The 27,972-nt window shown below is 47.3% G+C and overlaps 1 protein-coding gene across 2 annotated transcripts in view; it reads left to right on the forward strand.

Annotated features, from left to right (window-relative positions):
• The first annotated feature begins 11,305 nt into the window (after positions 1 to 11,305).
• KIAA1671 (KIAA1671 ortholog) overlaps positions 11,306 to 27,972 on the forward strand; it is a 64,835-nt gene continuing 48,168 nt past the window's right edge. For both annotated transcript variants that reach the window (XR_005953073.1, XM_041410005.1), the window contains exon 1: positions 11,306 to 11,448. The gene's annotated coding sequence lies outside the window, so the exon portion shown is untranslated. The remainder of the gene's footprint in view (positions 11,449 to 27,972) is intronic.

Consider the following 27,972-nt stretch of genomic DNA (forward strand, 5'->3'; position numbering starts at 1 on the left):
CCAGCTGTGCAGCCCAGGATGGCCTGTTTGCCACGCAGGAGAGGCCTGTCACCAGGCTTGTCCATATACAGTAATCTTGTCTGGCCCCTTGGGGAAGAGGAATGTCTCATCCCAGCAGCTCTGTGCAGCTGAAATCCCCCCCACAATGGCACTGCCAGCCCAGGACTATTTTAGCCTGTTGTTGGCTCTGTGGGAACAGGGGCTGGAGCTCTGTGCCTTAAACTGACAGAGGGCAGGGTTCGATTGGATTTTAGGGAGAAATTCTGCACTATAAGGCACTGGCACACCCTGGATCCCTGGAAGTGTCCCAGGCTAGGTTGGACAGGGCTTAGAGCCACCTGGGCTAGTGGAAGGTGTCCCTGCCCATGGCAGGGGGTGGAACTGGGTGATCTCTAAGGTTCCTTCCAACCCCAACCATTCCATAACTCCACGCCTTCTGAGGAGATTGCTGCAAGGGTGGCATGAGCTGCCAGCCCACGTTCTCTGCCCCAGTCACTCCAAGCTGAGCCTGAGGAAGGAAGGAAGGATGGGCTCCGTGGGCTGAGTTCAGCTCCCATCCCACCCTCACTGAGCTCCCACATTGCTGTGGGGTTTGTGGTTTGTCTCACACTGAAGCTGCTGAGCTCAGATAATCTTGGTGTGTGTAAATCCTCTCAGTGTTTGTGTCCTGGCCCTGTGTTCCCCTGAGGGAGCGACAGACGGAATCTCTTCCTGCATTTGAGCTTTCTGCTCTTGCAACCTTCCAACCAGCTCTTGGTACTCATCTCTTTTGGTGTCACCTGTGCAGACCCTTCAGAAGTTGTTTGTTCCTAAATGTGTGATTTTCCTAGGAGTTTTTCTCTTGCTGTGTTGAGTCCCTGAATGGCTTTGCTGTGAATGTTTTTTATGAAGACTGAGGGGGATTTTTTTGTGTGGGAACTTCCTGCTGTGTCCCTGTCCTGCTCTCATCCAGCTTCTGGCATGGGGAACATAACTTACCCAAATGCACCTGGTAGTGCAATGTGAGCCATCAGTGGAAGTGCAGGTGTCAGCCCTTGTCAGTGACAGGTGAAAAAAGGCTGAGAGATGGAACTGTTGAAGGGGTGGGTCCCAAAATCCCTGGGGACACCAGCCTTGTGGCCAAGAGCAGTTTATGGGTTGAAGTTCTTATTCTTTGGTTTTTTATTTATTTATTACTTATTTTGCCTGACTATTTCCCCTCTCTTTCCTGGTTTTTCCTGAGGTTCATCCCCTGCACTGGGAGCCACTGTAGCCAATGGGCCTCTGACCAGGGATGTCCAGTTTTGGTTTCTCATCCCCTAAGTTTGCTTTTGAAATATCTTCCAATATCTAAATTCCTTTTCTCTAGAGGCACAGTGGGAGCCTCTGAGCCTTTGATCAGAAGAACCAAAATGATGGCCATGTCATCAAAACCTCTGTCTTATTTCTCATTCCATTTGGGAATTTCCCTGAGTGCTGAGCAGTTCTGGGCTTGTCTTCAGCATTTTACTATGGTGTGAGCACAAATTGATAGAGCACAATGTAGAGATGGGGTTCCAACCCTTCCTAGCACTATGGAAGGGTTGGAACTCACCAGAACCTGTGTCAGAAATTTCTGTAAAAGTTTTTTCAGATGCCCTGAAGTAGATCAAATGCCACTGATTGTTCCTGATTGTTCCACTCAAGGTCAGCATCCTCATTGCCCTGAATAAGCAATATTTCACTAATTAAGGCATCTAAACAATTGTGGTTCTCAGTGTGATCACTTTTCTCTCCTCTGGTGGCCAGGTGGGCCATGGCTGAGGCCATTTGGCACCATAGCCACACGTTCACACAGCTCAGTGTGTGGATTCCTTCCCAACTTTGCCCGAATCCTGAACTTCCTGGAGAATGTACACAGTTGGAATAGGAGTGGAAGTCTCTTAATGTGTCTAATCTAATCTAATTTTTAATTTAATTTTAGATTGGTGCATATTCCACCTTAAATTCCTGTTCAGTAGTTTAATAGCTTCTTTTCATAGATGGATTTTGCACATGGAAGCTGAGCAGAGCCTGTGGATGGTGCTGCAGGGGACAGTCCCTTCTCCATGGTGGTTCCTGAGCCATCAGCAGTGGGACATGACTGGGAGCAAGGGCACTTTGCATCAGTGCTTTGATGAGGGGAGGAAAAAGCACCATTTATCCTTTTTTTTTTAAATTATTTTTTAACAAATTAATGCTACAGATTAAACTATGCACAAGATCTTAAATACATGGAAGTTTTAGGAATGAGTATGGCTTTGCTGCTAAGGACAATAAATAATTGAAAATCCTGATCCTGGATACTGAGAGACTACAAATGTAATTGTTGTGACTATGTAAGATTGACTTAAATTCTCAGAAATTCATTCTCTCTGGAAAGTGATTCCCAGAAGCCAGGGAAGAAATTGTTTTCCCAAACAGAATTAATGAAAAGCTTTGAAAATGCAGCGTGGATGTAACCTCAGACCCATGATTGTCACTTCCCTTGTTCAAAGAGTGTTCTGGAGAGCCAGGCTGGGCAGCAGGGTGTGACAGCCATCGTGGGGGGCTCTGTGGGACAGGGAATTACCCCTCAGCACAGGGATTTGAATGTATCTGTTGTCCTGGCATTAGACTTTTCTGTTGCCCTACACAGAATTGCTGCTTTTCTCTGTTGGATGCCATTTTGGTCTCTGGGAGTTGCTCGATCTGAGCTTAACGAGCACTAACAGCTTTTAATCTATTTGTAGAAGTGCTGCTAATGTTCTTAGATTATCTGAATGCCACACTGTGGTAAAATATCTGTTTTATATTATTTTATTCATGCTTTTGAGGTTTTTTTTTTTTAATGTAAACTGTTCCTTATTGTTGTTGAGAAAGAAAAATTAAAGCTCTATTCTCTATGGTTAATGTATTTTCAAATCAATCAGATCTTGGTGGTTCTTTCTGTCTGCGTGGTCCCTGGGGAGGCAGTGAATGGGAATACCCTGAGCAGGGAGTGCCCAAAATGCTCTGTATTTCCATGCTGCTGACGGATTTCAGAGCCTCCTGTTTCTTGTGATGAGTGTCCCCTGTGCTGGGGGGGACCTGGGATCCTTTTTGCACCCTCCTTGTCCTCATGGTCCTCACTTTCCCCCATCCCTTGGCCTGCTCAGTCCAGCTGACACCTGGGCAGATGTGTGGCACTGACACCTCCTTGGCCCTGCTGGCACTGTCACCTCTGTCCTTTCTCTTGCTGTACCCCCCTGTAATGTGGAGATGTAAACTGATGGTGAAACAGAGCCATGGAAGAGGAGGAAAAGCACTGAGGAAGAGCTGGGCCAGGTCCTTGGTGCTGCATGGAGTGAACTGCCCCTCCCAGAAGAGGAGGTGACAGAGGGCCCTGGCATGGTGGCAGCCCAGAGCTGGGCCGTGGTGGTGATGGTTTGTACCTGTGTGTGATCCTGTGCTGCCAGGTGAGCTGGGCAGGAGGTGAGGGAGTGCATTCTGCAATGGTGCTCAGAATGACCTTGGACTTGATGTCATTTTCTTGCCTCAGTATTTCCTGGATCAGTCTCCAGACCTTTAAACTGGCAGTGATAGGATGGGCTGCAGTGCCTTTCTTGCAGGGAACAGGAGGGACAGGTTTTTCATCAAAAACATGAGGATGACAAGCTGCCTGTGCTCCCTGCTCAGGGCTGGCACTTGTCACCCCTCTGGACTCCACAAGATCCTTGGGTGCTTGTGGTCTTCCAGCTGTTCTATGGGGGGATGCCATGTGTGGGAAGAGGGAAGAGGTGCCCCCAACCTCCTTTCTGTGGTGTCAGTTCCTGAACTGCTGTTGGAAGGGTCCACATCACCCCAGTGTTGTGTTTGAAGCAGCACAGAATTTAACTGCATTTCTAAAAATGGGAATGCTAGGAAGGCTGGATGCTCACTCCAGATTCCTGCCTCTACCTACTTATGAGAAGAGGCTTAATTAAATAAATCCTGGTATTTAATTAATCCTTAATATGTTTGCTTCTTGAGGCATGTTTGCTCTAATGGCCCAGCCCCAGTTTCCAGTGCAGGCTGAGGTTTGCAGGGAGCTCACAGCTCTGAACTTCAAAAGCTGATGAAGACACTCCCCAAACACGCAGAGTTTGCAAAATGTCAGGGTGGGATTCAACCAGCCCTTGCAAATGTGTTAATTACCTGACATTGATTGGCAACCTAACCACCAGAGGCCACATCCCCAAGGTGCCAGAGCAGGAATGCTCTGTGTGCTGAGCGGACAGACTGGCAAAAATCCTGCCTTTTGGATGGAGGAAAGTAAATGATCCTAAAAGTGAATTTCATTAATTTTTAACTTGGGATAGTTTCTCACAAAAGCAGCTATCCTGAGGTTTTGCTTTGAAGTGCATGGAAATTTCCATCATTGCCACCTCCATGCAGTGCAGGAGACAGCAGCTGGTGGAGCAGCTCCGGAGAGGCAGGAGCTCTGTCCTGTGCAGGAAGAGAAATCCATTCCAACCCCTTGCCAGCAAGGGGTCCTCAAGAGATACTGAGGATGGGTTGGATTATGGGAGCTCCTCTGAGGGGTGGTGGCAGCCCCAGGACTTTCCATGCTCTGTTTTGCTCCTCTGCTCCAAAGCCCAGTCCTTTGGCTCCCAGGTGGCCGTGGCAGATGAACCAGTTTGGCTGTGGCCCGTGCCCATGGCTGGGTGTGATGGGGGGCACTGGGGGCTGTGCTGCTGAGCCCAGCTGGGAGTGCTCGTCCCCACACAGCCTCCTGCCAGGCTGGGGCACCGAAGGACCCAGAGTATTTATAGCCCTTGTTAACATGCATGAACGGACACGCTGAGTCCTGGCACAAACATCTGCCCAGGTGGGTGCTGTCCTGGCAACACCCTGTGCTCCCTCTTAAGGTGCTCCAGCACCTATTTCACAGAGGCCTTTTGCGAAGGAAAATGAAGCTGAAAATTCACAGCTGTAGCAATCCCTGGGTAAATCCTGCAGAGAAGCCCAGTTTGTACAGGCACCACCACCTGGCTGATGCAGGGTAAGGGGCTGACAGCCTTGGGTCCCTTCCCAGCCCTGCAGCACTGAGGGCTGGAGGACTGTACAACAGGGATTTTGTTAGCCTGGGGTTGGGAATCTCAGGGCAACACCAAGTGGTTTGGAATGGAAGAGACCTTAAAGTCTATCTCGTTCACAGAGGCACCTTCCACTATCCCAGGTTGCTCCAAGCCCTATCCAACCTGGCCTTGGACACTTCCAGGGATGGGGCAGCCACAATTTGTCTGGGCAACCTGTGCACCCTCACAAGAAAGCATTTCTTCCTAAACTCCAACCTAAAACTCCCCTTTCTCAGTTTAAGTTCTCCTTTTGCTTGCTTTGAGTGCAACAACTGAGGTGAAGCAATCCATGCTCTGGCATTTCCAATGAGCTGTGGATGTACCTCACAGCCATGAAAAACGAGCTCAGATCCAGGAGACAACAGCACAGGGATGTGTTAAGCCAGTCCTTAAGCACAAGGAAGTATGGTGCTATTTCCTGGAGCATTCCTCAGGAAGTGAAAGCACTTCTGCAAGGCTTTGGCAGCCGTGTTGGAACAACATGTGAGTGCTTAGGAGTTATCAGAGAGCTGTGATAGTGCAGCAACAAGATTATCTGTGCTGCTTCAGTGGATTTTCTGAGTAGTTTCTAGGAGTTGAGAGGTTGTTGGGGAGGAAGATCCTGCCGTCACTGTGCACAGCTCGGGGTTCAGTCAGGTTTAGTGAGTGACCTGGCCCTTGGGTGGATGAGTTTGAGCTTTTTTTAGTCCAGCAAATGGAACACAGATCCTCAGCTTTATCGCCGTGACTAAGGACGTGTTGTTGTTGGCTGAGTTACAGGAGTGCACTGAAATCTGAGTCACTCTTCTGCTTGGCAAAACAAAAGCAGACTCCCAGGAAATCTGCATCCTTTTGTTCTCCCCACAGCCCCCCAAGCCTGGCCATGTGCTGCTGGCTGATAGCACAGGGATCAGGATGGGGCCATGTCCTCAACCAAACCAGTGCAGGCAAAATCACCAGGGATTATATAACTGGCAACAATCCCACACCCACTGGTTCTTCCCTCTGTTGCACTGAAACCTCCGTGACGGTGCAATCTAACAGCTCCTTCCTACTGGAGAGCATTATACATACAAATTTGACACTCTATTATCCTTGTTTTTTAGTCAAGGATTCCTCGGCTATGGCTGCTTTCAGCAGCTGAGGTTTGACAGTCTCTGCCTTCCCAAACTTCTCCTTTCTGGAGGAAGAAATATTGTGTGGACACCACGGTGTAATCCCACAGGCTCCATGCCCCCTCAGAGGGGTGATGTCCTTTCCAGGGCCTGGCAGAGCTCAGCCTTCACAAGGACATTGGACTGTATGTTCAACAGACTATTCCCTTTAAAACAGGACTCTCTCTCCTGCCTTCCTCCTTCCAGCCCTGTTCCCAAGTCAAACTTGAGGATGGGAGAGGCAGCAGTGGGGTTTCATTGGGAAGGCAGTGCCAGGGCTGTGCCCTCCCTGTGCTCTGAGCCAGGCACTTGCTCTCTGTGTAGCTCTGCACTGATTTCCATGGTGGATGAGCAAGAAGAGGTGGGAAAGGAAATTTTAAGGACAGTTGCCGTGGTGGTGATGGAGAGTGGGAGGATTTCCTGTTTTCCATTATGCAGATTATATGTAGTGGGCAGTGGAGCACCTTCCTGCAGTGCTCAGTGCCTGAGGTGTGTGGGGAGCCTCTTTCCTCCTGGGGCTCATCCTGAGCTGTCATCAACAGTTCTGGATTTTGTGGGAGCAGTCACCTGGGGGAAGGTTGCAAGGCAGGACACTGAAGTGCTTCCCTGCTGAGGGCCAGAGCATTTCAATGCCACGTGGGCCTGGGGAGGGTAGCAGGGGAGCACTGGAAGATCAGTGTTCCCCTGACCCAGACGGGGTGTTTTTGCATACACCTCCACCTTTTCACATAACAGGAGCAACTGGCTCAGCAGGAAGAGACAGAGACTCTTCCTGGCTGGAACAAAGGAAGGGATTTTGTCGCACCGGCCGAAGTCAGGCAGGGGTGAGACAGGAACGAGACAGAGCAGGGGCTGGGGAGGGTCTGCCTGGGTCCCCCGGTGTTTGTCCCTGCCCTCAGTGTGCAGGTGTGTCATGGGCAGTGTCCATGTGCCATTTGCAATTAACCCGTTTCTCCACTGCAGGGCACTGACAGGCTGTGTGAGAGCAGCTAAATCACCCAAGCAGCCCACTGGAGCACAGAACATTCACTGGTACTCCCTGCTTTATGCCGTTCTTAGCTCAGTTCTGAAGAGATCCCAGCCTGGAAGTTAATTGTATGGTGGAGAGGAGAAACAGTGGCATTACTCATCTGAGGAGTGGAACCTTTTGTTTGAAAACTGTATCTGAAGAATGGAAACTTCATAGATAAGGGACCTGTCATTCTTTTCTGAGTGCAGGCACTCCTTCACTGTAGATTGCTGCTTGTCATCCCTCTGATGGCTCCAATGAAGTCATAAAACAGAGGGTCAAAGCTCAGATGTCTGCAAGATGGGTCTGGAAGTGTCTGTTCACTATTGCCATCCACACTGCAGGGTGGAATTACAGCCCTAATTCATATACATGGGGTGAGAGGCCAGGGCTCTGCATTTAACTCTGCCCCTTTTGGGGTCACCTCTGCTCTGCTAAGTGCTGATAAACACAGTGGGACAAAGATTCACGCTGGGTCTCAGGTGGGGACAGAGCACAGGGGAAGAACCTTTCCAGGAGCCAGGGCTGTGCCTCATGCCGGGTGCTGTCCTCGCCCTCTGCTCACTGCAGGACGCACACTGGGCTGTTGGAGCATGCCCAGGGAAGGGAACAAAGCTGGGAAAGGGTCTGGAGCACCAGGAGCAGCTGAGGGAGTTGGGAAAGGGACTCAGGTGAGACCTTCTGGCCCTCCACAACTCCCTGACAGGAGGGTGCAGCCAGGGGAGGGTTGGGCTCTGCTCCCAGGGAAGAAGGAACAAAACCAGAAGGAAATGGCTTCAGGCTGTGCTAGGGGAGGTTTAGATTGGATATTGTGGAAATTCCTTCATAGAAAGGATTGTCAGGCATTGGAACAGACTGCCCAGGGAGGTGGTGGAGTTCCATCCCTGAAGGGATTTAATGCATGTGTCAGTGTGGAGCCTGGGGACATGGGTGGCCTGGGCAGGGCTCTGGTTGGACTCGATAGTTTTAGAAGGCTTTCCAACCCAAATAATTCTATGATTCTAAGGGAGCAGCAGCACTGGGGTGGCAATTCTCCTGCCCGGTGCCAGAGTTGGGGTGCAAGGGCTGGCTGTGACAGCCGGGGAGTTCCCATCTCCCCAGGGAGCACCACCAATCCCACAGTTCTGCACTACAGCCATTCCGTGGGGTGGCAATTCTCCTGCCTGGTGCCAGAGTTGGGGTGCAAGGGCTGGCTGTGACAGCCGGGGAGTTCCCATCTCCCCAGGGAGCACCACCAATCCCACAGTTCTGCACTACAGCCATTCCCTTTCTCACAGGTTCGGGGTGTCCCCAAGGCAAGAAGGGACGGCTGAGGGTGAGGATCTGGCCCCTGCAGCCCAGGTGAGGGTGAGGATCTGGCCCCTGCGGCCCCACACGGGTCGGGCCCAGGCCTGCTCCGTGCCCCTCAGCGCCGCCATCCCGCCGGCACAGCTCTGCCCCGGGCCTGCTGCAGCTCCAACCAGCCCGAGTTTCTGTGGCCACTTTGAAGCTCCCAGGTCTCATCTCCTGGGGCATTTGCCAAGGCACCCGCTGAGGCTCCTCCTCTCACAGTGGGAAACAAGACAGCAGCTCCTTGGGAACACGGCTCCTCTCTTGAAGTGTCCGTTTGAATGCAGCTCCCAGGGCTGTGGAGCCTCCACAGCCTGGCGTGCCCAGTTCTCCCGCTCTGTCGCTGTGGAGGTGTTTTTGTGGAGGGAGCTGCCATTAAGTGGCTCCTGAATAACTGATCAGGCACTTTTCTCGTTCCTTATGACTTTTCTGAGAGCCCCGTGTGCTGGAGCAGGGGTTCCCAGCCATGGGTGGAACAAGAACCACTTCAAAGAGGTGCAAAAGGCAGGAACACCCTCCTCGCAGAGGCGCTGATCCAAGCCATGGATCGCCCTCATCTGTGCCGGAGCTGCAGGGAGGGTGCTGGCAGGGGAAGGTGGCTGAAGGGATGGGTTACGGCTTGGCTTCTGGAAAAGTGGAAAGGCAAATGAGTCATGGAATTGGGATCCCTTGGTGTGGTGAAGATAAAAGGATTGCTAAGGTGGGGAAAACACCTATATTATCCTGATTTGGGAGCAAGGGGGGAAGCTGTGGGAAAGCGATCTTAATTTAAATGGGAGGTGGGTGGGAACAGAGGAGGCAAGGCGAGCTCCATATTCCTGCTGTTGTTACAGGGCTGGATGTTTTTCTGCTGGAACTTTTCCTCTTGCTCCCATCCATGCACCTGCTAAGGGGCAGCTACAGAGACTCTGGCTTCCTTGGAATGGATCACGGAGAGATCCAGTGGCTCCACTGGCTCAGGAGCGCTGTGCCTGCAACAGAAGGAGATTTGGGCTGGTTAAAGGCAGAATGAGTTCCCCATGGAGGGCAGGGACACAGGACCTGCTGCCTGGTCTTTCCCTGTCCTGCCAAGAGCTGGGATGAGGACATGGAGATGCATTTTCCCTGTGCCATGGCATCACCCTGGCCCCTGGCCAGCCCATCATCCACACTCCCCTTCCTCCTGCTGTGAGTCATGGCCTCGCCTCAGAGCTGACTTTGGCCTCCTCGGCAGAGAGCCACACCTTTGGTAATGACAAAAAGCAGCATTTGGAGCTTTTGAAGCAGCATTTGGAGCTGTGACAGCTGTGGCATGGAGAGGATGCCAGCGGGCAGATCCCATAACTTGGGTGCCATTCCTGAGGGGACTAAAGAGAAACACTCCCTGGTCTGAGCAGAAATGTTTCCTTTCTGATTTTCTCTGCTCTGAGGCAATGTTTCCTGGACTGGGTTCCACAGCTGTGCTGCCCTGAGGGTGACAGAAGGACAGCCAAGGGGCTGCCACTGGTGACCACAAAATTGGGTTTTTTACCTAGTGTGCGACAAGCCAATAATGACACAATTCAGAGAGAGACATTGATTATTTATTTCAGGGTTGTGCAGCCTGGATGCTCAGTATATTCCACAAATCCAGCACACCCCACTGACTTTCCTGCTATTGTTTACACACAGAAATTCAGATTTAGTAACTTTCCAAGCACAATCCTTTATTAGGATTTGTCAGTAATTTTCATACAAGTTGCTTCTCCACATGCCCAAGGGAAGGGTCTTCACCTGGGCAGGGTCTTTCTAACCTGTAGGTGTGATTTTTATTATTGTAACAAACATAGTTCAGCTATAGAATGTACCAGCTTTGAAAGTGACCAATGTTTACAGAAACATACATCACCTTCTTAGTTCAGGTCCTTAAAGCTTGTAGTTTCAGGGTGTTCTTGACTAAGGGATGCAGCTATTGCCTGTTCCACTGATTAGAATCACAGAATCCCAGAGCAGTTGTGGTGGGAAGGGCCCTCTGGAGATCATCCAGTCCAACCCCTCCGCCAAGGCAGGGTCACCTGGAGCAGGTGACACAGGATTGTATCCAGGTGGGTCTGGAATGTGTCCAGAGAGGGAGACTCCTCCCTGGGCAGCTGTCCCAGTGCTCAGCCACCCTGCATGGGAAGAGCTTCTTCCTCATATTGAGGTGGAATTTGTGTTAACTGCTCCTTATCACCGGGCACCACTGAACAGAGCCTGGCACCATCCTCTTGGCACACTATTTGAGGTGTTTGTATGGATTGCTGAGATTCCTTCCACACTGACCAGGCCCAGCTCCTGCAGTCTCTCCTCATCACAAAAATGCTCCAGATCCCTCATTATCCTTGTGGCCTCTGCTGAACGCAGTCCAGTATCTCCCTTTTTCCTTTGTCCTTGTCCAGAAGCAGACACAATAAGATAATCTTGACACACCCCACATTTTCCAGCCCTACCCACGCCCAACCCCGGTCCCTCGGGACGGCGGAACCTGGATTCGAACCCGCGCCCCACGCGGAGCAGGTGGAGTGGGGCGGAGCCAATCGCGGCCGCGCAGCGCGGAGGAAGCCCCGCCCACGGCCCGCTCCGCGCGGTCACCATGGCAACAGCGGCGCTTCCCGCGGGGCCCCGCGGCCGCCGGGGCGAAGGGGCCGGACTGGCACCGGGGCGGGACATTCCCGCCTCCCGCCGCCCTCCTGCCGCCCTCCCGCCGCCTTCCCGCAGCCCCTCGCTCCGGGGAAGCGCCGAGGGACGGCCCCCTGCCCGCCCCGCCCCCGGCCGTGCCCGGCCGCCGCTCGCCGCCGCCGCGGGGGAAAGGCCGCTGCGCGCCCAACTTCACTTCAAGCAACTTCCCCGGTGCGGCGGAGCCGGCGCCCGGTTTTGCGGAGGGAGCAGCCGGTGGCTGGGCTGGGTGAGTGCTGCTGGCGAAGCCACGGGGGTGGGACAAAGGCGGGCAGCGCTCGCTCAGCCGTAGGGCCGGCACGGGAATCCCTTCCCCGCTTCCCCGCGGGTGCCTCGCCCTCCTCGCCGGCTCCGGGGGAACCGGGAGAGGGTCCGGTGCCCAGGGGTGCGCTCGCCGCTCCCGCGTGGACCCCTGCCGGACCTCCTGGCTGCTTCTTTCCCGCTGCGTCAGAGCCAAGGGCTTGTGTCCTCGCGTGTTAAAAAGAAGAGAAAAGCCCCCCTCCAAAAAAAAACCCTTCTGTGGTTCCAGTTCGGCGGCAGGAGGTGGGCAGGGGTTGTAGGTGGCTTTTGGTGGATGGTGTTGTTGCTCGTGGTTCTGAGGATTAGAGCGTAATTTTGTAATCCACGAGGGCTGCAATTATCTGTTCCTCGCTGGATTAGGGATGATAATGTGCTTGGAGGTCTTAAACGGACAAATAAAGATGCTCCCCCTTTCTCCCCCCTGGTTTGCAGCCGGGCGACGGCTCCTTGGGCAGAGCAGGAGGGATTCAGGCTTTCCCGAGAGTGGTATGTGACTCCTTAGTGCCTTGGATTTCGGGAAATATATTATCTGCTCGTTAAAATTACTTCGAAGTGCCCAGTTTAAAGTCATCATGCTGCTTTTTAATTGAAGATGCACATAGCTTTGTTTGTTGGCATCGTGTGTGCATAGAATCTCAGGATAGTTTGGGTTGGAAAGGATCTTAAAGCTCATCTCATTCCAACCCCCCTGCTAAGGGCATATATTTTTGTTTTGGAAGCACTTGGGTGGACAGATTTGTGTTGTTCTGGTGATATGCGGCTCATTTGTTAATTTTTCCTCCTAACTCCACATCCAAGCGGTTTATATGTGCACGGAGAGATGTTGGAGTGCTGCTTCTGGGTGGAAATAGCTGGTTCAAAAGATCACGTGGAGGTCAGTTCCTTGAATTTGCACGGAGTTCTGAGCTCGGATTTGGGAGGGAGCAGCGCTGGGATTCTGGATGGGTGAAGCTAATCAGTGAAATCCCAGAATTTCCTGTGTGGTGCTGCACGGAGCCGGGTGGAAAGCTTTGCCTTCCTGAGCCTGCCTGCAGCATTGTTGCTGTTCTTGCCTTTCTCCCGTCTGGAGGTGGGAGATTAATCCCGTGGATTCAGGTATTGACTTGACTTCTATTTCTGTGGCGTAATCCGGGCGATTCTGATTTGTGTGTGAGGAATGGGATTAAGGGAAATCACACTTGGCAGATGGCGGAGCCCTTCTGTGCCATTAGGAGATATTGTAACCTTTGATTATACCTGCAGGTCTGGTAATAGAGCTCAGGCTCTTTGGGGTTCGGTAATAGAATTCCATTCCAGATCTAATATTGCTCATGATAAATTACTGGGATCACTTTAAAGGAGCTGCAGCAAACAGAAATTGATGTTTTGTCCAAACTGGTGCTTTACTCCGGGGTGGTAATTGCAGGCAATTTTTCCTGTCTGCTGAGGGGTAAACTCTGTTTCCAGGGTAACTGGGAAGTTGTTCAGCTGCTTCTGAGGTACTTTTTTGCCAGAGCTGAAGGTTGTTGGCATTTTCTTTTCCTTGTCTCTCCTCCACAAACCAGAAGGATTTGCATCTTTCTAACGACCACATGAAAATGGGAGTTTTCTTTGTTTTCCTGTGACGTTTGCAGGGTGTGTAGGGGAAGCAGACAGTTGTGTGGCAGAAATGCTAATAAAGTTGCCTGGCAGCTTAATCCCGGTAAAGACTTTCTCAGAAAAAAAAAAAAATCAAGAATTTATAAACTTTCCCCCTCTTTTGTTTTTTGGCTAGGATTTTCTTCACAGTGTGCTCTGCCTTTTCCTGTAAGAATTATCAAGGATATTTATTAGTAAGCAAAGCTATAAAGCCTTTGTGCTTCAGAGTAGTTAAGGAGGTTGGAATCCTATTTAAATAGATGTTGTAGCCTGTAATTCCCTTTTGATAGGTGTAGAGTTTATTGAAAATGGGTGTGTAAACTTTTCCTCTGTTTCAGACAATGCCCTAAGCTAATTCTCAGCTAAACGTTTCCTTCTCAATGTATAGAAGACACAGAATCAAGTCACTCTGGAGTGTCACAGTATGGAAAGTCCCTAAAAGGAGACAAAGTCTAGGACCGTTTCCAACTCGAATACTTTAGTTTGTCATTTTTTGCTGTCTCATTTTATATGTGGCAGTAAAGGACGTGCACAGCCCCAGCCCCAGGGTTGTGCTCACGCTGCAGTTCTGGAGCTGCTGCTCTTATGGCAGGAGAAAGGGCACAGTACCCATCTGTGCTCCTCCTCACGCGGCTCTGCCCTGACCAGATAACCAGGGATTCAGAAAATTTCCATGGCTGATGATGAAGCAGTTTTCCCCTCTGCCATACTGAGGCTTTGTGTGGCTGCAGGATTTTTTTTTTTTTGTGTTTTTTTTTTTTAAACTCTGTTTTCAGCCATGTGCAGCACCGTCACCTTGGGTGTTAATTGATCTTCTTAAGTGTGCAGACTCCTCTGGCAGTGGCAATAGGCTTCCCAAATGCCTGATTTCTTCCAAAGTGGAAAAAACCCACTTACAACTTGAAAATAGGCTTTACTGAAAGCAGGTATTTCAGACTTTGTGTTTCATAAGTTTACCAGCCCTTCCTGCCCCATGTGCTCAAGGTGACATTCAGACCACATGTGAAAGAAGCAAGTCCTGACCAGCAGGTCCCAGGTGGATGGAGAGCTGAGGTATTCCTTCTCCTGGGATTCTTTGCACAGCTCTGTGATTTCACTTGGGTGTTGTCCTGGACTCTGCTCCATTCAGCACTCATGTTTCTCTGGCTATTAGATAATTTTGAAACCAGTCATGTCACCTGCCCTCTCTTTGGCACGTGTTTGGTTACTGCAGAGTGCAAAAGGAACTCCGTCTCTGTGGTAATGAATGTGTTGCTCTTCACTCCCTGGTCCTTGCCCTGGAGTTATTCTGTGTTTGGTTGTTGCTCATGGAGCTTCCTCCCTTTTGGCAGATTTTCCAAGTAACATGTGAATCAAATTGATATGATTTCTCTGTCCTTGAGTTTGTAAACAGAGATAAGAAAACTTCGCACAATCTTGAAAATTCTGGTGTAGTGTTGCTTGTGGGGAGTGCTGTGCAGATCAGGGACAGGGCTCAGGATCACATTGGAGAGGATTTCCCTGTGTCAGTTAGGGACACCTCACAGTTGTGATTTCCTCTCCTTGCTGCTCACGTGTTTAAAAATTGTGCTGGTTTCTTATTGGGCAGTTTCATAGACAAAGGTATTTCTCCAAGTCATGGTGTGTTTTCTGAAATTGATACTCCACAGAAGTTGGTAACTTGGCACTGTCCCTATCCAGGGAGGTGTCCTTTGGCAGTGCATTGGTCATGCTGGGTAGTTAGTGAAAAATTTGACTAATTGTGAGCATGTCTAAATGCAGATTGGAGTGTTCTGCGTCCATTTATGTGTAATGTTGCTGTTCTTTCCTCATTTTCAAGCTGTTTATTTTAATGGAATGTTTTCTTGCATGAGGTTTGAAGTCTTTCACTTCCCGAGCTGGGTGAATGTCCATGATGCTGTTGATCATAGGGAGGTGTGCAGTGCTGCAGCCTTTCTGCTCATTGATTTTATAAATTTATTTATTTCTTAGGGTAGGTGCAGCTTGTTCAATTCTCAAGTAGCAGGCAGCATTTGAGGAGGAAGGGACCATTCCAGTGAATCCTTTCTGGAGCAGGAGATCCTGCTGTGTGCTGTGGGCTGCTTGGAAAAGCGAGACTGAAATAAATGCTCAATCCTGCAAGCCCAGGCATGAGGCTTGTGGTGATGCTGTGAGCCCAGTCTGTATCACTGCTTTGTGTTTGGTGCACAGAGGTGACTGGAACCTGGGAATGTTGCAATGTTTTTAGGTGTGTTTTTAGTTTTGTGTGTAAGAATTGCCCAAAGGCATTGTAGGGCAAAAGCCACAGATTTTTTGCTTTTGCTTCAGAAATCTCTTTAAATGAAGACTCCCTGGTTGTGGTACTAGGACTTGCAGTGTAAACCACTGCGTGGTTGTCTTGAGCTTGCAGCCAAAGAGACTGGAATAATAGCATCAGGAGAGCTGAGGAATTCTCTCCACAGCAACCAGTCTTGAATCCTAATCATGGTCCTTGGAGCGACCACAGGCTTCGTAGGTTTAACAGCTTAACTGGAAGACTTCATGCTTGACAAACTCAAGATACACCTGCTCTAGGCAGCTGGATGTGCAGACTGTTCCTAAAAATGTCCAGGAATTGGCTCTTGATTGCCTGGATATGTGCTTCCAGTGAGAATTGACTGCTGATTCCGAAGAGATGCTCTTCTTGCTGGGTTAGAAGTGAAGTTGGTTCTCTGTTCTCTTGTCCTTCATTGACCCTCAGTGAGACTGAAGGACATCCATGAACTTCTGAACTCTCGGGCCATTCTTTTCAAGCTGAGTTCCAGGAATAATTAAAATATTTACAAGTAACAAAGCCAGAGCAAGTCAATTGCTCTTTGCCTTGAGAGGGCTTCTATAGGTGAAGAGGACTTTCCATGTCTTGAGTTCTGTTAACTGACAGGAAAAACAAATTCTCATGAAAACCTGGATATTGAGTGTTGCCAAAACATACTAAATTTGGTGTGGTGACTGTTTTATCTATTTGCAGCTATTTCTTTAAAAAAACCCCTAATATTTCCCTTTTAGTCTCATGATTGGTATGACCTGAATATCTGATCACAAAAGGATGTTTTAAGTCTACAGGGTGGTGATTTTCCTCAGGCCTAGGCTTAAAGAATTCAGACTCTTAAAATTAAGCTGTTTATGGGAGCATACTTTATCTTTAGATTCTTTTCTCAAATCAAGGAGGTTTATTTTCTTGGTTCCCACTGTCTTTGTTCTGGGAATATATAATGCTGGAACTTTTGCAAACAAAGACACTTTCAAACAGCTTGGGGATATTTTTCAGTGCACATGTATAAATAGGAGATCATTAATACATTTTTCTGCAGTTTCTGAATGCCTTACACTTATGTTGAAACAATGGGAGTTGAGCTTTCTTTTTATGCTCTTCATCTCTACAAAACACGCTTGAGGAGAGGAAATGAATGTTTTCTGGGGGTTGTGTGATTTGTGGTGATGCAGCTTGAGCAGTCCAGGGCACAGAGAGGGTTATTATCCAAAACACTGCTTGTTTGTGGTTGAGTCATGTCCAATGAGCACACACTTAAACATTGGGGGTGGGGGGATCTGGGCTCTTCTAAAGCCACTTGCAGAGCTGTTCATTAAAAGTTCTTATCAGAATTAAGTGCCAAAACTTCCAGTTTTGGGCTAGAGTAAAGCCTCTGCTTGCCTGAAAGGAGATAGTGTTGGTCTTGGAGCAGTGTGAGAACTGAAAGCTTCTTACTATTGTAGTAATTACGAGTCAGGATGGTCATTAGGCTGGTGTAACGAGCAGGAAAAGATAACAATTCAGTTGCTGGAGGTTTGGTGTCTCCCCAGTTTTCACTTGGAGGGAAGAGGCATGTGCGCTCCAGCAGCTCCTCCAGAGAGCGATGCCGCAGCATGGGCATCTTTGGAGTGAGGCTTGTCTTTCTGTACGCAGTTAGATGGGCTTTAATGTGGGCAGGGAGGAGATCTGAGCCTTATTTCCAGGTCAAAACACCCCTTTCATTTGGTTGGGGGCTGGGAACTGCCAGGAGCCGAGTGGGCTGTTAACTCCAGCTCCAGGCTTGACCCAGTTCCTGCACAGAGCTCCGGGAAGCTCCGAACGGGCAATTCCAGCTCTGCTGCAGGGCCAGCGCTGGGATGTGGAGATGGATGGCAAAGAGAGAGGAAAAATGAGTTAGCTGCATTCTGTTGTTTAAATCTAAACGACGTGGGTTTAGTGCATTGGGGAGGAGGTGAAGGAGTGAAGATGCTCGGCCTGTACTTTGTTAGTTTTTCTTTGATTTTGATAGTTACTATTCATAACCCTTCCTACCTCTTTCTGGCAGGGTAGGAAGCTGCCAGTGTTCTAGTGAAATGCATAAAAATAAGAGGATTTGTGTGTGCTTTTAATGCTGCTACATTGTTGCCATACCCAGCAGCCTTCCTCTTCTGTTTATATTTTGTGACTGTTTTTGTAATCACATTATTGGTTAAATATGTGCTTTCAGTGCCTTTCAACGAGTGATGTTAATAAATGTCAAGTTCTAAAACTGGTTATTCCTGCTGTTGTAAAATGAGGACCATCATTATTTTACGGTGTTGGTGAGACTTTGAAAGGCACGAACAGGAGCGGAATTTTAAGTTTGTCTTTATTTTGCTCTTTTAATGAGCTCAGCCTTGAGCCTGTGCTGGGCTTGGCTGTCTCAGTGCAGCCGTAGCACCGGCGGCTCCTCGCAGGGAGGGAGGTGTGCCAACATTTAGGAGGGATGTTTATCTGCTGGAAGTGTGTTCAACCATACAAGGCTTTCGATGGACAAAGCTGCCTCATCCATAACGAGGCCAGCAAACCAGGATGTGTTTTAAACAGAGTTGGAATTTCTGGCCACTGTAACTGTTTGATATTTCATGAGAATACTGGGAATTCTTCATTGACCCAAACGAGCACAACAGACCTTTCTGCTGGAGCTGAGCAGCACGGCTGGCTCGCTCCCTGACTGAGGGACTTTACAGAAATGTCACTGTTGTTATTGTTGTCAAACAGTGTCTTACTGTATTGGCACTATTGAATGTCAAATATTAGTGTAATCTGTCGTTAGAATGTTTTCAGCAACATGATGGCTGGAGAGTTATCTAAATACCATCCTGTTCCTGCTGTAAACATGATGCAGTGTGGGTTTTTTGCATGTTTGAGCAGTAGTAACAGTTCTGTCCAAGAGAAGCTGGGGCTGCCCCATCCTTGGAAGTGTCCAAGGCTTGGAACAACCTGGTTTGTGGAAGGTGTCCCTGCCCATGGCAGGAGATGGAATGAGATGAGCTTTAAGATGCCTTCTAACACTTCTCTTCTTCTATAATACATATATTCATTTATCCAAGTAGTATTAGATATTTCTAAAATGTATGGATTTATGTATAATAATTCTTACAAGTCATCATAATGTTCAGTTAATGTTCTTCACAAAATGAATATTTAAAAAGTAATTAAATCACTGCAGCTCTGTGGCTGTTGTCTGCTAAGGAGAGATTAAATGAATCACTCTGATTACAGCAGAGTGTCGAGTACAACTTCAGGTCTTTGTTACTCTCCTAAGTACAGTTTTAGTCACTGTTCCTGTGTGGATGTGCTGGAGAGGTTTCCACGTGTCTGACCTGCTCTCACTTGACAGGGCAGTGATGTTTTGTTGCCTCCTTCCCCAGCTGGGTGAATCACAGCCCCCATCAGAAATGCTCATCAATAGTTACAGGTCAGCATTTCAAGAAGGTCAGGGAGGCTGCTTTCTGCCTCGTGAGCATTATGCTAATTCAGTCGTTAAACATATTGGAATTGTGCTTCCTTTTGCTTCTGCAGTGCTTGCAGATTCCATGGGAGCCTTTTCCCTGAGCTCGGAGCACAAAGGGTTAGTTTTGGGCATGGAGAGGTTTTCTTGTAGCCTGTGTTGTAGTCACACACAGGAAATGTGTCTGTAGATGAGTGTGAATCTGTTCTTCGTGTGAAATATTTGCTTAAATAGTGTCACTGTCATGTTGGTGCTCGTGCATGAGGAGGAAATTGAAGGGAAATGATAGAGAGGCTGAAGGATTAAGATGAAATGCATATTTTCCTCTCCCAAAGGCACTTCACTGAAGCACCTGTGTAACTTAGGTACTGACACTTCTGAGGAACCATATTGAGCCTTTTCTCTCTTATTTGTTCTTAAATACTGGGAATGTGTTTTAGTATTGCTTCCACATCACCACATGTAGAATCTTCAGAGATTGTTTGTGCTTTGTTTGTGTGATCTGTGTGTAAAGTAATGATCACACAGAGCATTGTCTTTGTTGATGTTGGACTGTTGCACACAATGTACAAAGCAATTGATCTGGAATCCAGGTTTGTTCTGCTGTAGATTTATGGCTGGCTCAGATGGTGTTTTCACACACTTGGCTCTGTAGGGAGCAGGTTCATATATTTTTCAAATTGTCTCAGAAATTCTTGTTTCACTTCCATTGTATTATTTTATTTATAATTTAACAGCTTTCATGCCAGATTTGCACGCTTCAAAAATGCTGAAAATGGTTACTTTAAAGCTTTTTCCATCTTTGTTCACCTTGACTGTAGAAATGGTTGTGCTCTCTTCTCTGTCATGTCTTGTCTAATAACGCTGGAAAGCTGGGCTTGAACCGAGCTCCCAGAGCCCAGGCTTGGAGCTGCTCACAGAGAGTCAGCACCACAATTTGTCAGATCTAATGGCTCTGCTCCTGCTCACATCTGGACTGAAGGCTGGAGTAAAAAACTTGTTAAGACATGAGTGTATATTTTAAAATATATAATTAACAGAAGGTTGTTTATAACTGTTTACCAACGTGCAAGACAGTGTTTGTAGTAGGTTGGACTGGCTTTTATTAGACTTCAGAATCTGTGGCGTTTATCACTTTGCTGCAGAGCAAACAGGCCACACACTGCCTGAGCACTGGGCAGGTTTGGTCAGGCAGAGCTCTTCCAGCCTGTCTGGCTGCTTTTTGTTAATGCTGATTTTTGAACACTTTGGCTGTTGAACCTGATGACTTTGGGGAGGAGAACTCAACAGGCTGACCAGGGCAGTTCCTGGGCAGAGTTTGTGTCCGGTAGTTCATGTGGACCTTTTGTCCGTGGTTTGCTGGTTGGTTCATATGTGATGAAACAAAATGAAAAAATTGCCCAATCTTCTTCACTGAGCAGGTGTCTCCTGTTGTCTTATCATGTTTCAAAGCTGCAGATTACTAGAAAATGAAAAGAAATTAGATTTTGTGCCTAAGTCACTTCTGAAGCATCCTTCACCAGCTGCTGTCTCATGAAAGATATTGGGACATGTGGATCTTTAATTTCCTTTCCAACTTTGCCACTTCACATTCATTTGCTTGGATTAGTGTGGTCACAGTGGGATCAGTGGGTCATGCTTCACTGTGGGGCTCTGTGGGGATAGGCATGAACAGAGGTGGGGAGCTGGGAGAACTCAGTGTATCCTGGTTTTCTTTTGAGTCAAATTTCAGTCCAAGGATTCTTCTTTGTAATAACTTCAGAAGGGTGTTTCTAAATTCAGTGTGAGATTGTTTTCAGGTTACTAAATCTCTTCCTTGGATATGCTCTGAGAAACTGGGATCAGGTACCAGGGCTGCTGTAATTGTGGTGTGAGTGTGGCTGGGTGGGGGTGATTTGAGGGAAGCTTCATGGTCTGGCTGCTCATGGGCAAGTGAGTGCTCGTGCTGAGGCACTCAGGTCTGGATGAACTGGTGAGGACAAACCTGTGATCTTTCACTCCTCCTAATGTTTGTGAGCTGCAAAATATGCCTGTGTCAGCTATTCATTATCACATTGCCTTAAAATGTAGGTGATCTCTACATTGGGCCATGAGTTCCAAGTGCTTTCGTGTTACTCTTCTATCTTCGTTTTGATGTTTAAGTGCCTCTCTGCTCTCTGTGCTTAAAACTTCTCAAAAAATTAAAAAGCCCCCAGGGTTCATTTGTGGTTCAAAATGCCCTTCTGTGCCAAAGCTGTGAGTGTGGTTTGAGCAGCCCCTGGGGGTCCCTGGGCCTCCTGTCCCTGTGTTGGGCATGTTCCACACCAGTGCTTGTGCACATCCAGGCACTCCCAGGTTCCCAGTGCCACCAGAGCTGCTTTTTCCCACTCCAGCTATTTCTTTATCTTTCACCCCGCTCAATAAATACATTAATGTTTTTAGTGCCTGAACTGTTGTCTTTCAATTAATAGGCTTTTTTTCCCCTTCTGTGCTTTCTCAAGCGTGTAGGGAGGTGGAGGAGATTGTTTAGTACTCACAAAGCTTTTGGGTAGTGTACGTGTTATCAATAATTCATTACAGGCCTTGATTTTGCTGAATAACGTTGTGTTTCTGAAGAACAAGGTAGTGTTCAATGCATGTGCAGGCTTGTTGCTGTCAGAGTTCTTGGCTTAAACATCCTTTTGTTCAGAAATGAGTAGAAATGCAGCATCACTGCTCTGGCTCCTCACAGTCACACGCGACCCTCTGTGCTCTGTTCCATTCCTGGGGCTTTGTGGGAAGAGGAAGCTCCTTTGTGGAATGCTGGTAACAATGCCCTGCTCACAGGCAACCAGAGGAACGCTTGTACAAGCTGGCAATACCCAGCCAGTGGTTCTGAGGTGGACATTTGCATTAAAGTGGGGGGAAAAAACCTATTTCCTGCATATGTGAAAAGCCAGATGTGCCCACTGAAGGAAAAAGGGGAGCCTTATCATCAAGGCAGCAGCAGTAGCTCCTCTGGCACAACGTCAGGCTTTGTTGACAGAGCAGGTTTGTTCTGGGTGTGCAGCTCAGGGCGCTTTATTGATGGCTGGCAGGAGGCAGCACCCTGCTGCAGCACCGTATCCTACCTGATTTAATGCCAGGTTCAGTACACAAGGAAGAGATCAAAGAGCTGTTGGAACACTGGGAGCAACCTGAAAGGCAAAAGGATTTCATGTCTCAGTATGTCAGTGTGTTTAGGGCAGTGGGTGACATAAGGGATTTTGGTTCAAGGAATGATACATGCCACCAAGTATTTGGCTTTTATAACAAATACTCAGACTCAGAATAGATCCACCCATCTCTCCTTAATCCAATGCTTTTTTCACTATCTTTGAGACAGGAGTGGAAATGGTAAATCTGAGGGTCATGTCCATTTGATCTTAATGAGTTTTAATGGCTCCATCAGTATCCTGAAAGACATAACTGGAATAAAATTAATCCAATTTAATACTGTTAATAATTTTCTAGTTCCGAGTTGGGTCATCTTTTCTGTGGAGCACTTCAGTTGCTGCTGTAGAGCTGAGGATGGAGGTGCTGCCTGGGAGATGGAGCTGTGTTGTTTATTAATGCCAGCTCTGCCAGTCTTTTGTCACAGTGCTTGTCTCCTGCAGCAGCACCAGGGAGATCTCCTTATCTCCAGCTCAGCACCGCTGTGCTGCAGCTTTGCAGGCTTCATCTTCAGGGCAGAGGTTGTTGTGACTCAGAGGAGCAGGCTTTGAAATTGTTCATTTGTTCAAGAGCAGAATCATCTGTTCCTGGGAACCCCCTGGTCCAGCCCCCTGTTTATCAGTGTCTTGCTGCCATGCAGCTGCAGTTCATTTCTAGAGCACTGCCTGGTACGAGTATTTTGGGCTCGAGTGTATTTGCTTGTTGACTGAACTTGACTACGTGCTTATGCTCTGACTAATCAAATATCTGAAAGGTGGAATGATGGACTGAGTGGAGAAATTGCTGTGACGCAGTGTTGGCTCTCTGTTTTGATAGAAAATGTCTCATTAGCAGCCAAATCGAAAGCTGTTGAACACAGAGCTTTTTGCACACGACTTTTTAAGATCACAAGTAGCAAACCAGCCATCAGAGAAGACATCTGATAGCAGAGCTGTGAGAGCTGAAGCAGTACATAAATATTCCTATCAAGAATGTGCAGTGACAGTTTTCTCCAGATCTCCCAGGGAAGCTGTGGAGTCTCCCTCAGTGTAGTTATTCCAGAACCATGTGCTCTGAAATGACCCTGCTTGAGCAGGAAGATGGGACCAGATGACCCTCTGTGGTTCATTCCAGCTGAGCCAGTCTGTGATCGTGTGATTTCTTTTAGTTCAGGTGAAAGCTTAGGAGCAGTGTATAATCTATTGCAGCATCTCTGCTCTGAGTGTTTTATCAGTAGCTGCCACGTGCTCTTTGTGAATGAGTCTTTGCTGGCGACTGTGCAGCTTCCAAATGTGCCTGTCAGGAAGAGTACAGGTATAAAAATAATGTACTGTAAACCTGCTTTCTTGTTTTTGCAGAAGCGAAGGAATGTTAATTCTTAGCCCTTGGATACACATTAGTCACCATAGCTATGTATACACATATATGATTTTTAATGTCATGGTTTTGGTCTTCTTGCCCATCACTCTCTTTCCTTTGTCCTCCAGTTTTATGGGTTCAGGTTTTCTCCAGATTACACTGTTGAAGTGATCTCTCGGTGTGTTCAAGGTCGTGCTCAAAGGCCAGTAGCCTTAAGTTTTCTGAAAGTCTGGATGAAACCACTTTTTTTTCTCTCCGTATGGCAATACCTTAATTAATTCTTCAGCACTGAGATGAATGTATAAAGGCTCAGGATTTATAAATTCGTCCTGGTGACCCCACATCAATCACAGGACAGCTTGAGCTGGTTGTACTTTCTGAAGGTGGTTTACTGTGCCAGGCCACAAATGCGTTTTCCAGCGCTGGAAATCCATTAGAATTTGAGGAGGCAGATCAGAGGATTAGGGGCTTTGTCCTTCTGACACAAAAGCACCTGCTGTGCATGAAGACAAGCAGGAAATGTCTTCTCACCTCATGCTATTTCTGTGTTACAGTGACCTTCAGAGGCTGGGTTTGTTTGAAGAGATCCTTCCCCTGATTCCTGCCTGGGGGCACAGGGCCATGGGTCAGCTTTATTTCTGAAGTCTTCAAAGTGCTGTGGAGGCACTTGCCTATTTTTGTAACAAGTAGGTGGATTTTTTCAATAAACGAAAGCCCACGGATCTGCTTCACTCAATCCTTTGACTTGAATTCCTCAGCAGGTCAGCCAAGCCCTGTCTCCCATGGGAGTGCTGCACCTCCCACAATTCACATGAGCTTTGGTGTCCCCACCATGGCTTAGCAAGGTGCTGTGCTGCAGGGCTATTTTTACTGCACCTTTGCTCATCAAGGAGTTCCAATGTCAGTGTCCAAGTAGCTTCCACCACTGTTTTAGGAGGAAAATGTCCCAATTATATCATTGCTGCTTTTAAAGCATTTGCAGCAGCTGGTGGCTCTGAAGGCAGCGAATAAAACAAAATCCAGTGGTGATATCCATGTCCTGTCAGCTCTGAGATCAAACAGTTGTCCTTCCTCTTCCCTTGTTGCCAAGAGGATGAGAAATATGCACAGTTACAGTAAATATTTCCAGGTGTGGGTGGTCTCTAAGCTCCTTTTACTGCTGGAACATGGTACCGAGCGTGGTGTTGGGGAGGGGAGTATCAGTTGGAAGAATGCCGAAGTTGTTTTTCAATCCCATATTTCTGTCTGTGCTGCAGCTGGCTCATCCATCTCCTTACACTCCTTCAGCTGTGTCCATGGTGTGCCTGCCAAACGAAAGCATTCCCACCCAAAGCTGGAGCCTCTGGAGAAACACAGCCCTGCCTCAGTTCTGGGGCTTTGGAAAGTGCTGCCTGTTCGAGGTCAGAGGGATCAGTAGCTGCCTGATGTATTTATGAAACTATAATGAGCCAAATTTCACCTTTTTAAAGCAAGGTCGTGGAGAAAATACACTCAAAGGACGTATAAATAAATTAGCTTTTGATTAATTCTATCATATTCAGGATGTGCGGCATAAGATATCAAAAAGAGAGTCAGGGATTTAACCCATTCCTTCAGAATCCATGCAGAAAAACTTAACTCCAGCCAAAATTTATTTTAAATACAGTCAAAAGTGAAGTTAAGCTTCCTTCAACAAGAAGACTGTGTTGCAATTAGCCAGCAGGAAGTTTAATGATGATTTTGAAAAGGTATGAGGAGAAATTTGCCAAATTGCAGATTCAAGTACCCACCCTCTGCTGTGTCCAGGACATGACCCCATTGACCTTTGGGAGTGCAGATAGAATAAAGTCCTCCCTGAAACAACCAAACATCTTCCTGGAAGAACCTTAATTTGACTTACTAATCTTTTTTCAGTTTCACAGTCAGTTTTTCTTGCTTGTAGCCAAACCTGATCATTAATATTTTATCTGGCACGCAATGCAGTTGTTTCTGGAATGTCTTTTTTTTTCCTGCTAAACTGCATGGGGAGGTTATTTGCAGGTCTTGTTTGTGGTTTAAAATAATTTGCAAGGATGAAACCTAAAAGAACATTATCAGGAGTTGAAGCTGACCACAAAAGCAAAGGTTTGATGAGAGAAGCAAACAGAGCAGCATTCTGAGGCCTGCTGGGAATATCCACCTTCTGCACAAATACACTTTTAGCCTCACTTCAGCCTTATCCCATAATTCATGTTTTTCTGCAGAATGTCATCCTTGTCTGGCAGAAATCAGGATTTTGCTTTTATTCCCTATTTCAACTGCCAAAAGAATTGGACTTTCTGAAAATACCCACCCAGTAATGAGCTGCGTGGAATCCCTTGTGTGAAATGCTGGAGGTAAAAGATGATTCACACAGGAGGGTGAGGATATGCAGCTTCTGGTACCAAAAAATGGTGATTCACCAACACTTAATGTGATTTTCATTTGGTTGGGTTTTTTTTCTACCTGAGACTCAAGAGACTTTCAAAACAAATTAAGCCTACTGTGAATCTGGAAAGGGAAGAGAGTTTCCTCTGAAACTGGCAATGAGAGGTTTGGGAGAGGGAAATTGTGGAAGATTGGGGTGAGATGAGGCAGTTGTGCAGGTCAGAGGAAATGCCAAGCGTGTTCTCTCAGTCCCTGTGCTCGTGAGGGATCTCTTGAGTAGAACACGATGTACAAAGAGGAAAATCTCCAGCCAAGACCTGGCTTGGACAAAATTGATCTTGACCAAGGTGTTGGTCTGAATTGTTCGTAGAGCAGCGGTCATTGCCCCCAAAACCCAGTGCAGAAATTTTTGGAGCTGAATACCCAAAAATGCGTACTTGATACTAAATCTGTGGTAGCAAACTGTTCCTTTCTGAAGGGTGATATTCTGAAGCTGTTTTCTAGAAAGAACTGGAGCAATCTTTTGTACATTAATGCTGTTGGGTTATGTTTTATGTGTGACACACAGACATTGTTATGAAAATTGCACAGACTGACAGCTGTGGAAACAGATTATTACATGTAATTTTTTACCCAAATCATTCTCTCCAGACACGTCTGTCTCATGAATTCAAGGAAATTTGTAGGATGACTCCCTTTGCCCTACAGCCATCATGGTGCATTCTGTCCTGGTTACACACAGTAGCATTTTGCTGTTGAATCCTACTCTACCATAAATTAATCACAGAATCCCAGACTGGTTTATGTTGGGAGGGTCAGGGACAGCTTCCACTAGCTCAGGTTGTTCCACATGGTATCCAACCTGGCCCTGGACATTTCCAGGGATGGGGCAACCTATGCCAGGGCCTCCCACCCTCACTGTGTTTTCCTGAATCCCTGTCTCAGCTGATTGTCCTGCCACATCAGGAATGTGATCTTAAATTCATACTGGCCATTCCAATGTATTTAACATAGAATTTTTGCTTTACTAAATAAATATTGCAGCCTCTATGGGGCCAGTTTGAATTACTGAAACTGCTGTTCTATAACTTGTTACCATTTTAACTGCCCAGTCTTTGCAGCATGGAGATTAAAATACAAGGTGTAAAGTTCTTACCGTGGGACTGAGGTGACAGCACTTAATGGAAAGGGTGGTTGGAAATGCTGCAGCTCTTTAGTGCAGCTGCATGGGGGTGAAGCTCTGGCAGGTGATGATCGTTATGCAATTGTACTGGCAGGAGCAATTAGAGATTTAGAAGTGCTTGTAAATGATGCTATTTATAGGTTGGGCACTTTATTTAACAAAATGCTAATCTTTTCTGAAGTGGGAGGAAATGTCAGAGTGGAGTCTTTCATCCTTGGGCTGGGACTGGACTCTGATGTCCAAAAGAACAGCACTTAGTTCTTCTTGTAAAAGAGAAGAACTAGAGGTTTCCAAGAGACTTGGACATGGGAAATGGAGGAAGGATATTTTGAATTTTGCAATACTTTGGAATTCTAATATTAATGATCTGTGGTGTATTGCAGATCTATCTGGCTTGTGAGATTTGGAATATGTAATTTTAATTCTCAGCCTTCTAGTTTTCATTATTGAGAAGCAGAACTGAGTTACTGTGAATCTGAGAAAAGATTACTTAAATGCTTTTTATTAGCTGTTTTTACTTTGGGAATAAACTTGTCATCGCAAATTAAAAATTAGAGCCATTAGGAAAGTATTTTTGATAATCTCTCCCTTTAAGAGACCCTGAATGTCCTCTTAAATACTACTGATGGATCCCACTGCAGAGAATAATAACGTGAATCAGGCTTAAACCCAAAAATAGAAAAAGCCTGCTTTTTACTGAATTACTTTCACTATCTGCTTGGTTATGAAAGTTTCAGAATAAGGGTTTTTTTTGCTTCTTTGTGTTATTTTTGTTGCGCTGTAGTAAGTTATGTTCTTGTCAGCACTCACACTCGTACGTGCACAGTGAGTGATAGGATCTGCTCTGTTAATTCTTATTTAATCCAATCAGCACCTCTCCAAGCACGGGAAGCAGCAGAAGGAGGATTTCTGGGGAGAACAGGCAGGGATCGCTGCAGACTGACCCCAGGGTTCGGTCTGTGGGGACAGGAAGGAGAAAAGAGAGAAGAAAAATGTTTGTAAAGACTGAATCACTTTA

The sequence above is a fragment of the Onychostruthus taczanowskii genome, unplaced genomic scaffold (assembly GCF_017590055.1).
Source record: "Onychostruthus taczanowskii isolate IOZ18803 unplaced genomic scaffold, ASM1759005v1 scaffold32, whole genome shotgun sequence".
In the NCBI taxonomy this organism is placed as follows: Eukaryota; Metazoa; Chordata; class Aves; order Passeriformes; family Passeridae; genus Onychostruthus; species Onychostruthus taczanowskii.